Raw genomic sequence first — 11,532 nt, 5'->3', positions numbered from 1 at the left:
CCTTTTGGCTTCTTCAAGGAGGTGATATTCTTCCCTTTATCCTAATTGTTCCATTTATTTGGCTTTTCTTTTTCCTTTTCTTTGAGTTTGTTTATCAATGTTCTTTCACTCTTGTTTGCCTCTTCCAACATGCTTTTGAGATGCTCCAATTCCTTCTTTGCTTCATCAAGTTCTTGAACCCTTCTTGATGTTTCTAGTTCTCTAATTTGAATTTCAAGTTGCTTGATATAAAGTATGGAAAATCTCCAACTATCTTAATACTTTTCCTTCAAATCCTTCAGGTCTTCATGTTCTTTGTAAAGAATATTATACATCTGTGAAGTCTTGTCCCTATCAAATGTCATTACTCGAAATTGTTCCTTGAGGGAATCAACATGCTCTTTCAAATCAGTAGTCATCATGCAAACTTTTCTTAATGTTGTGGATCTACCTTCAAGTGGTTAAGCCTTTAAAAAGGACTTGCTCTAATACCAATTATTGGAAATACTGAGAGGGGGGTGAATAAGTATTTCCTCCTTTTTCAATTGGTTAGTTAATCTTCCTTGATCATTCAGATAATTCAGAGCATAAAACATAATCGTCACATCAATGGACAGTACAAAAAATTTGGCTCAACAATAAGCTTTGATATGTTATGTATGGTATACTTACAACAACAAATTACTAGGAAAGCCTGGAAGGAAGTGCAAGACTCCCAAGTCTGAAGATATGTAGACTAAGTATGAAGGAACCTTCAGTCTCCTTTACAATCCATCAATTTTCCCACAACTACCACTAATCCGAAGATCAAAAATAGGCTCAAAAATTAAAGTGTTTGGAATCTCCCAAAACCAGCGTTAAGTCATAGTGTTCGTCGTCTTGATTCCAACGATGCTTGAATCGCCTCAATTTGACGTCATATAAAGAAGTTATGGCATTCTGAATATTTTGACCAATAGCTAAAAAGTCAACAACTAGGAATTGACTGGGTTGTTGATTGGGTAGTTCGTACAGCGGACATCATCAACTAACTATTTAGGGTATGGATAATGGTGGACCAATCTGGTCTCGACACATGGAAGGTTCGTACAGGAGCAAGGAGCTCATTTTGGTTGGTCAGTTTTGGTTTGAGGTGGCCAAATAAGAGGCTGCCATGTGGCCCAATCAAAGGATGTTGTGTGGCCTTCTATGATTGGATAAAAAAATTATAATGGACTCAAGGGCCTAGACAGGGTTCAACCCCTAGACCTCCCACACAGCAATCCAACGTCTTACCATTGTGCCATATGATTGGTTCTTAGCCAATATAGTTCATCAGTTATATTTAAAGAGATGTGAATTTGACGTTTAGGAGGAGGGGTCGGGCAGTGAGCCCTAGCCCCTAGTCACGTTACCCCCATATGTCCATAGGCAAAAGGGAAAGGGGCGAGCAGGAAGCTCTAGCCCTTGGTCTTGGTGCTCATTACAGGAACACTAGCATAGCACCATGGCAGAGAGGGCGAGGACTAAGCCCCAGGCCTTGGTCTCATGCATTGCCTACATGACCATATGCAGACATAGTTGAGGGCTCACGCCGTGGGGAGGGGCGGGGGGGGGGGGGCGATTAGCTCCAACCCTCGGCCACATCAATGCCCATGAGACCTTATCCCAAAGCAAGAGCGAAACTAGAGGGGGTAGGTAGTTGGCCCGACCCGCGGCCATATCACACCACATGTGACCTTATCCCAACAGAGAAGGATCTTGATCGGTGGGGGTAGGTGGTTAGCCTGGGCCCCTGGCCACATGGAAATAGTATGACCCTAATTTGGCACATAAGGGTTATTGGCGAATTTAAACAGGCAACAAAATGCACCTTTTATGGCAGGAATCTTGGTGGCACCAGGAGAAATTGTCACTCAGCGGACTGTGTAAAGGGCGAAATCGTCACGCAGTTAGCATATTTTTCCAATTTGTAGGACAAATAGCATAGCTAGGCTTGGAGAAGCATATCTTGCTCGGTCTTTAACCTTTTTGAGCTCAAGAAGAGCATAGATGGGGTTTTTTAGTGTCCTAGACTCAATGGCATCCTCAATTTTCTTATTTGAGCATTATATGATGGAATTTTTGCAAAGTCAAGTCCTTTAGTGCTAGAGACAAACAGAGTTTTGCAGCAAGTTGAAGGCATTTTTTAGCATGGAGATAGCTTAATCAAAGGTTTTCCAACCTTCCAGTTTCATCTGCAATAGTTGTTACTTCAGTAGAGCATTTATTTTCAGTGTTTTCTCAATGTGCTCATGAGAAAAGCTCTTTTCAACACTTTAGTGTGGAGTTGTTGTATGTTTATGTGCTTTTGATTTTAGGTGGAGTACAAGGACCTGTTGTGAGAGTGTCCTTCTTTTGTTGACAGTATTGATTTGTTGTAGGGATTCATATTTTTGAGTGAGAATTCTTTGTAGGAGAATGTTTTCTTGTAGGAGAAACAAGCCACTTTTGTGTCAACAATTTGTAATGTAATCATTTACTGCTGAAATCAATATAGCAGGCCTAGCCGTTGGGGCAGGGCCCAAAGACGTATCCCAGGAGGGGTGAACTCCATTATCAAATGTTGGTTTCTTCTCTTCATGTTTATCATCATGAGTTGCATATGAATTTGTTTCTATTTTAAGTTCATGTGAAATTTAAATCATCATCTTGAAGAGGTTTTGAAACTAATTTTATCTATGAAGACCCATTTTGTTTAACTTGCAAAGTGTCAGAGGACGATCAGAGAGTTTTTCTCCCATTTTCAGATCAAGTGGTATCAGAGTAGGTTACAACCGGATTGCAAGTATGGGAAAAAGATTGAAGCGTGAAATACTCCAAGATTTGGAGGAGATTAATCTATCTCTTCAAATGGAGAATGTCAAGCTAAGGATATTTCATGAAATTACAGAGAAGGAGAAAAGGAAAATTCACCTACAGTTGCAGCATGTAGTGGAGGAACAGACTAGTGAGTTTTTTGTCCCGGAAGAAACAAATAATTCCTCCAAGATGAAGCCAATTTGTGGGCATGGTCCGAACACAAGATATGGACCCTATGTTGAGAATTATGCTTGCAATTTTTGTCAACATCTGAAAGATTCTCCCTATGTGTCAGTCGGTAAAAGTGGTTGGCTAGAGTCATCATCCACTTCATCGTCGGCATCTGAAAGATTCTCCCTATGTGTTAGTTGGTAAAAGTGGTTGCCTAGAGTCATCACCCACTTCCTCATCAGCATCTGGAACAGAAAAGATGGGTGATAGGCCAATCCTTCAGCTAATGTTGATAACACATATTTTGAAACCTTTGAAAATCATACCAAGGGTATTGGTATGAAGCTTTTAACTCAGATGAGTTATGATAGAAGAGGCCTCGGCGTCAATGGCCAAGGTATAATCAATCCTATCGAGGTGAAGGAATGCCCACAATATGAAGGATTGAGTTATGGCCATCGAAAAATTGGAGGGTGCTCTAAAATTATTGAGGTAAAGAAATAAAGTGATGATATGTCACACCACGATGGTAGTGATAATGACAAATTGTCTCCGAAGAGAGATGAACATTCCAAGGGACATGCAAATTCCCAGTTCTTCTCGACAAAGTCACATCCCAAGGATAGGTATAAGTGTCATGGGAATTTCAAAAAAGTTGGTGAATTTTATCATTTATGGAAAATGTTTCCTTACACACTTTTTTATGCATCTGACAATTGTGTGGTTGAATGCAAGCAACGTAAGGCAATGGTCAAAAGAATGGATCAAATCCTTGGGACAACGCATGAGGAACCTCTCTCTATTATGAAGACTTCTTTGTCGATGGGAAAGCATAAGCATTTTTGTACCCATTGTAGCATGAATGGGCACTGGATTGAAAAGTGTTGGAAACTCCATCCGGAACTTCGTCCCAAGAAGGACAAAGAAGTCATGCAATACCTTGCAAGAAAAGCGACATGTGGCAAAGTGGAAATTGATGCAGCTCCCGAAGCAGCCTTCGAAGAATAGCAGGTGTAGAAAGAGAACCCATAAGCCTGGTTAAGAAAAGAATGGGTAGACTATTATGTACACTTAGCTTGCTTTGTAAATTGTAATTACTTATTGTATATTCCCGTTTGGGTACTTTGTAAAGTGAAGTAATGTACAAATCACTTATCTGCAACGAGTTGTTTTCTTTGGCATGTAATGATATTTTGGCTTGATGATGATTCCATTTGTTTCGAACTTTTGGTATGAGCATTTGTATTTCATCTAGCATGTCTCAGTTGTGTCAAGCACTCACCTATACAAGTATTTCGATATGAAGCTTGTTTTTGAATTTGATCTTTGGTAAAGATTGTGAAATAGATGACCATAGTAATGTGGACAAATCTAAGCATGTCATTGAACAAATGCAACCAGTGCATCTAAGAGTACAAGTGCAGCTTAAGGACAACAAAGCAAAGTACAAAGCAATGCATGGCAAGCATTGAGTTGCTTATGATTTCCAGGTGGAAAATCAAGTTTGGTTTCAACAAAGAGAGACTTCAAGGTGAATTTGTTTGAGCTAAAGAAAGATGGTTTTGGAGAGAATTCTCAGATTCCATCCATCGAAGTATTTTTTACTGCATGTTTAGAAGAATTGCAACAAGACACAATTCTTGACAAGAAGATAAGGACTTCACGTAGAGGCAAGGTGGAGTACCTTGATTTGGGCTCGAAGGCACCAATTCAAATAGAACAAGAAGGATTGAGATCAGGAAAGTAAATGAGCTTGTTCCTCACTTATTTTTGAGTGAAGATAGACTTTTAGAGGTCCAAAAGGTCCTAGCGGAGAAGTATGATCTGGAGATCAAAATTAGGCTCAAAAATGAAAGTGTTCGGAATCTCCTGAAATGGGCGTCAAGTCGTAGTTTTTGTCATCCTAATTCCAACGACGTTTGAATCTCCTCAATCTGACATCATATGAAGAAGTTATGGTGTTCTGAAGATTTTGACCAACAGTTAAAAAGTAAACAACACGGAATTCACTGGGATGTTAACTGGACAATCCGTACAGCTGACACCATTAACTCACTATGAAAGGTATGGATAATAGTGGACCAATCTGATCTCGACGCGAGGCAGGTTCATATAGGTGCAGGTGGCTAATTTTGGTTGCTCAGTTTTGGTTTGAGGTGGCCCAATAAGAGGTTGCCATGTAGCCCAATCGGAGGACACCATGGCCCTCTATGATTGGGTAAAAAATTTATAACGGGCCCAAGGGCCTCGACAGGGTTTGATCCCTAGACCTCCCACACAAAAATCCAATGTCTTACCATTGCGTCATACTGTTGGTTCTTAACCAACATAGTTCATTGGTTATAATTAAAGAGATGTGAATTTGGTGTTTGGGAGGAGGGGTTGGGCGGTGAGCCCTAGCCCCTGGTCACGTTATCAACATACGTCTGCAGGCGGAACGGAAAGGAGCGAGCTGGAAGCTCTAGCCTCTGGTCTCGACACTCATCACAGGACCACCGGTAGAGTGTTATCATGGAGAGAGCGGGGACTAAGCCCCAGGCCCTAGTCTCATGCATTGCCCACACGACCATAGTTGGACACACTTGAGGGCTCTGGCGATGGGGGCAGGTAGATAGCCATGGCCCCCTTCCACATCAATGCCCATGCGACCTTATCCCAGAGAGGAAGGAGCAAAACTGGCGAGGGCAGGCAATTGGCCCCGGCCTCCGGCTATATCGCACCACATGTGACCTTATCCTGACGGTTAACGAGCTTGGTTGGCGGGGGCCGACAGTTAGCCCTGACCCTTTGCCACATGGCAATAATATGACCCTAATTTGGTGCATAAGGGTTATTGGAAAATTTAAACAAGCAACAAAATGCACCTTTTGCGGTAGGAATCTTGTCGGCGCTAGGCAAAATTGTTGCTCGACGGATTGTGTAAAGGGTGAAATCATTGCGCAGTTAACACGTTTTGCCAATTTGTAGGACAGATAAGAGAGCTTAGATTGGAGAAGCATATCTTGCTTATTTTTTAACCCTTTTGAGCTCAAGAAGAGCCTAGATAGGGGTTTTTGAGTGTCCTGAACTCAATGGCATCCTCACCTGAACTCAATGGCATCCTCACTTTTCTGATTTGAGCAATGTATGATGGAGTTTTTGCAGAGTCAAATCCTTTAGTGGCAGAGACAGACAGAGTTTTGCAGCGAGTTGAAGGCATTTTTTAGCATGGAGAGAGACTAGTCAGAGGTTTTCCATCCTTCCAATTTCATCTACAGTAGTTGTTACTTCAGTAGAGAGGTTATTTTCAGTGTTTTCTCAATGTGTTCATGAGAGAAGCTCTTTTCAACACTTCAGTGTGGATTTGTTGTATGTTTATGTGCTTTTGATTTCAAGTGGAGTACAAGGACTTGTTGTGAGAGTGTCATTTTTTCTGTTGACAGTCATGACTTGTTGTAGGGAGTCATATTTTTGAGTGAGAATTCTTTGTAGGAGAAACAAGTCACTCTTGTGTCAACAATTTGTGATGTACTCATTTGTTCCCGAAATCAATATGGCCTAGCCATTGGTGCGGGACCCAGAGATGTAGCCCAGGAGGGGTGAACTTCGTTATCAAATGTTGGTTTCTTCTCTTCATGTTTATCATCTTGAGTTGCATATGAATTTGTTTCTCTTTTAAGTTCATGTGAAATTTAACTCATCATCTTGAAGAGGTTTTGAAACTAATTTTATCTGTAAAGACCCATTTTGTTTAACTTGCAAAGTGTCAGAGGACGATCAGGGAATTTTTGTCCCATTTTCATATCAACCACAACCACTGTTGCACCCTTCATACTATGTGTGTTGATTCTACCACTTGATTGCTTATGTTTCTATTACCATTAGTCTCAACTTCAGCTAGTATTGATGCTATATTTGTTGTTGCACTTCCCACTTCAATTGTTGCCCGCTGCTACTACTACCATTGCCCACTGTTGTAACCACTATGCCTTTGCTACCCATGTCACTACTAGTGCATACTACTATGCTACAGACACTATTGTTGTTTACTCTCACTGCCATTGGCTCTAGTACCAATGCTTCTGAAATCATCAACAACTATCTTCCACAAGAAGTGCTAAGTCAAGCATATCACAAGAATAATATTGTTGGAACAAGAATAGTATTGTTGTCACAAAAATAACACTGGTGTAGCAGGAAATGTGTACATTGTCAAATGGTCTACCACACATCCTTATTGTTAATGTCAATGTTACTATCATGTCACTCTTCGAATTGAAGGCTTTGTCATCACAATGTATCAGGAATTGTGTTTCACAAAGATCATTGTGTCATGTGTCAATAATAAACTGCCAAATTTAATGTCAAGGGTAATTTCCTTAGATACAACAAGGTTATGGAATAGGGTCACTGTCACATCTGCATTTGATTTCACTGTCACAACTATCATAGTCATGTAGATCAAGAGTCTTGTTATATATGTCATCTGTCAAGTTTCCTGAATCAATGTTATATTCACACAGGATCTCAGATAAGTCCAAGCAACAAATCATAAGGATGGTTGCTGACTTGAAATACTTCAACATTTATACAACATGTTACTCCTCCTCCTACTACAGGTGTGACTCACAGAAATATTGATCCATGTTTTAACATTTGACTTTCACAAGCCCTTAATGCCCAAATCTCATAGATAAGTCTTATAGTTAAAATCCAAAATTACTTCATGTCTCCCTTTTGACTCAGCCAATATGCACTAGCTTCCAATGCTCTTATACCTCACTTGATCCTTTGAATTCGTAACAATTCCATGTATAATTTCATACAATACTGCTTCATTAAATCACAGCATTCATTATTATGTTGTAGGTGCATGTCATCATAATAGGTTCAGCGAATGTATCAATGCAGAATCACCATTCAACGAACTTCAGCAACTGAATCAACCTCATGCTCCGCTGAATCAAACTACCTCAATGGAAGCTCTACGCGGCCCTTGCACAACCTCTCTGGGAAGTACATGTTTCCTCCCACACTCCGACTAACTACCTCTAGAAATGTTGGAAATATGACTAGAGTCTTCATTCTGAATTATTTGTTGCCCCTCAATCACTGATGCTCCTCCACTAGCTCCAATTCTTCCATCATTGAATCACTATGCACTGGAAAATTCGCACTGCCTAGATGATAACTCCCTCGCCCTTTGTCTCTCCTCATTGGAGCTTCAACAGTCATTATTAGATCCTCATCAAAGGCTAAGATCATCTTAGACTCGATCCATGTGAGTATCTAGAACTTTCTCGATGATCCTCAATTATTTTTTTTAATTAATTGATTTCCCTAAGTTAGATTTGGGCATATTTTTTAATTATCGATCAATTAATTTAATTGGGTGGTTTCTAGGTGTTGTCTCCCTAAACCTTTTCTAGGTTTTGGAGATTTCATATTCCTTAGTCTCTTATACACAAATTGAGACTAGAACACGTGTCTGATGCTACAAAAACTAACAGTTATGGGCTGATTTCACCCTAAATGAAGGTCTTCTACTTATGATATGAGTCAACTTCAAGAAACATTGTTTCAAATTCAACATGCTTGATGAGCAATCAAATTTTGAATTTGGTAAGGACATCGATTTCTTTCATTTTGACCAAATTTATGTGGCTCAAACACCAAGAAAATACAAATTGCTAGTTGCTAGGAAAAATACAGCCCAAGTATCCACAGTTGCTTTTCTTTTTTGTTAACACAGTGGGAAAATCTTTCGTAATTCAGTAGTGGAATTAACAGTGGTTATAGTATCACAGGTTGTTATCTGTTAATGCAGGTTGACTCATCACTAGTATTTAAGGAAAACCACACCACTTGGAATTACTCATTGGTGGTCCCTAAGGGGGCAGGGTTTCACTCCTATCTCATGTTGTCATTAAAGCTTTTAGCCAAACAAAAGCAATTTTAGGACATACTTAAGGCATAGTATTCACTATTTCCTATACAAATATGATATCCAACTAACACACACAAAATTAATAAATAAATTAAAAAGAAAGAAAAAAGGAAAAATAAAACAGTTTTGGTATAAATATCAAATTGTGCTCCTGTGAACTATATCATTTCGGCTCAAATAGTCTAAATTTGGCAGTGTGTGCCTCAAAATATTTATAGCAGCAAAACCTATTGAACAATTAGCCATTACTAGAATACCCCGACAGCACCGCAGCATCTTGCAGAGACTGCTATGATGAAACATTATGTCAATTGAATAATTTGGGACCAAAGTTAATTATTCAAACCAAAGTTAAAACACTGCTTTTATCAAACTCTACCATTTTCACAACAAAGTAGCATGGATCTTTTTGAAATCTGTGACTAGGTGAAAATCTAATCTACTTTTATTTTGAACGGTAATCCACTTCCCTTCATTGTGCTAAACATGGAAAACTTAGCCACTTATTTTGGAATGAAGGTTGCAATAATAATTAGTTATAGTCATTCCTCTCATCTTTAGATACCACAAATAGTCACTAATCTTGAAAGTAATATTTATAGCTCACTTCTTCCAAGCCCCATAAATGTAAAAGTTATCCAAGCTCTCCATTATTTGGAAAACTTGAAAAACTTTTTTTGTTCGTATTGGGAAATGGATTTCAAAATGTTATATTTATTGTATAGAGTAAACAATTTAAACTTGCTACTCCAACCAATCTATGTTAGATTTTGGACAAAATTAATTTAAAAATAGTCTTAAAAAGCCAAATGTAAAATAAACTGTTTGAAATGTTTTAATAAAAAGAATTTATTTTTTTCAATTACTTTATATAATATTTACATTACTTTATGTAATATCCATATATGTACATAATTAAAATTGAAATATTGTCCCCAACCGTGGTAACAATAATAGGCCTTTCCAATGAAATGATTGGTTTACACGGTATAGCTCGACACTTGGATGGCCAAGTACCTTTTCTCCATCAAGCATACCATCAATTTAATATTGAGCTTAAGTGGGCATTAACCTCAGTTGTGGGTAAGTACAAAAGCAGATGTTTAATGATGGAGTGTCATCATCATCTTGTCGTCCCGTTCCTATGTGAGAACCATCGCCTTAATGCTCCTGCGTGTGACTCTGCTATAGATTGCGCAATGCATGGTGAGGTTGGTATCATCCGTCTGGTCAATGGTGAAACTATGATAAAAGCAATTTGCAATGTCAATAGTTTTTACAGTTATAATACTCTCGGCCTCTGAACCTATGATGGGACCCAGTCGATAAAAGTTTAAACACCTTTGTTCTTGAGAGGTGACAAGTTCAATTCTCTTGACACTCTCAAGGTTAAGCTCAGTGGTTGAGTCGTGGGATTTGATCCCCCTTCTGGGTACAAATATTTCATGGACATGCAATCACCAATCTCCAAGGTCCATGAACCACATGGAAAAAAAAAAATATATATATATATATATATGTAACTTAACTTTACATTGTGAAATATTTTATTTGTGAGGAATATTAAAAAATATATATATTATTATTATTTTTTAAAATATCACATATCAAATTACACATTTTTCTCTTATTAAGAAGTCAGTTAAGTATTTTATTTTTAATTACTTCTTTTGAGGCATTGAACTATTTTACTATGTTCAACATACATGCATATATATAAGACTAATATATGATTTGTTTGCACTTTTAATTATTTTATCTATCTAAGTTATGTTACTTAAACATTGAAATATTTTATTTATGTGAGTATGGTAAGATTGAGATTATTGATGTTTTATAATATTTTTAATTAAAACTAACTAGATATGTATTTTTATCTCTGTTTCTATTACTATAACCAACATTTTTTTTATTTAAGAGTATATATTTTATTTTTATTTTAAAAGGAATAAGTGTCAACTAGAAATTGAGAATGAAAAAAGTTATACATTTCTCTCATTCTAAGTTGTAGAATGTATCTCAACAATAATTTAATATAAAATTGTTGATCTTCCAGAGTGTCAACAGTATCACAATTATAAAAAATAAAAATATAAAACACCAAGGTTCTGAAATTTTAATCTTAACAATTAAAAAGAGCATCTACAGGGTGAAATCTTAATTAATATTTACAATTTCAGCTATTCTAAATTTTTAACGAAATTTTGAGCAAAAATGGTAGAAAATATATGAACACAAATTATATGAACATAACATATTTAGAATACGCTTAAAAGAATTATCGGAAATGACCAACATAGAATTAAAACAGCCAACATAGAAATAACCATTTTGCAAGACTTGCGGTGCCAACAGTTTCCCGTTTCCATAGTAATCATCTTCATGCACATTAGAACGCAAATCTTAACGGACATACGTGTTAAGCCTTAATTTTTCTCTCTAAAAGTGAGAATGCTAACAAAAATAATCCTTTGATTTCAAGTGGCAATGATACTGATTTCCTGTTCCTATCAACATACTTTATGCCTAGGAGTCGGGACATCTTGTTATAAAGGGCATAAAAAGATAGTGCAGGACAGGCAAACCTGAAAACAACAGAGAGGACATCGCATACGTAAAATATGAGTCCCCTCGTT

This window comes from Pinus tabuliformis, chromosome 3_2 (genome assembly GCF_031772625.1).
Source record: "Pinus tabuliformis cultivar Carrire ecotype Pingquan chromosome 3_2, CPIR1, whole genome shotgun sequence".
Lineage (NCBI taxonomy): Eukaryota > Viridiplantae > Streptophyta > Pinopsida > Pinales > Pinaceae > Pinus > Pinus tabuliformis.
Note: the sequence above shows the minus strand (reverse complement) of the source record.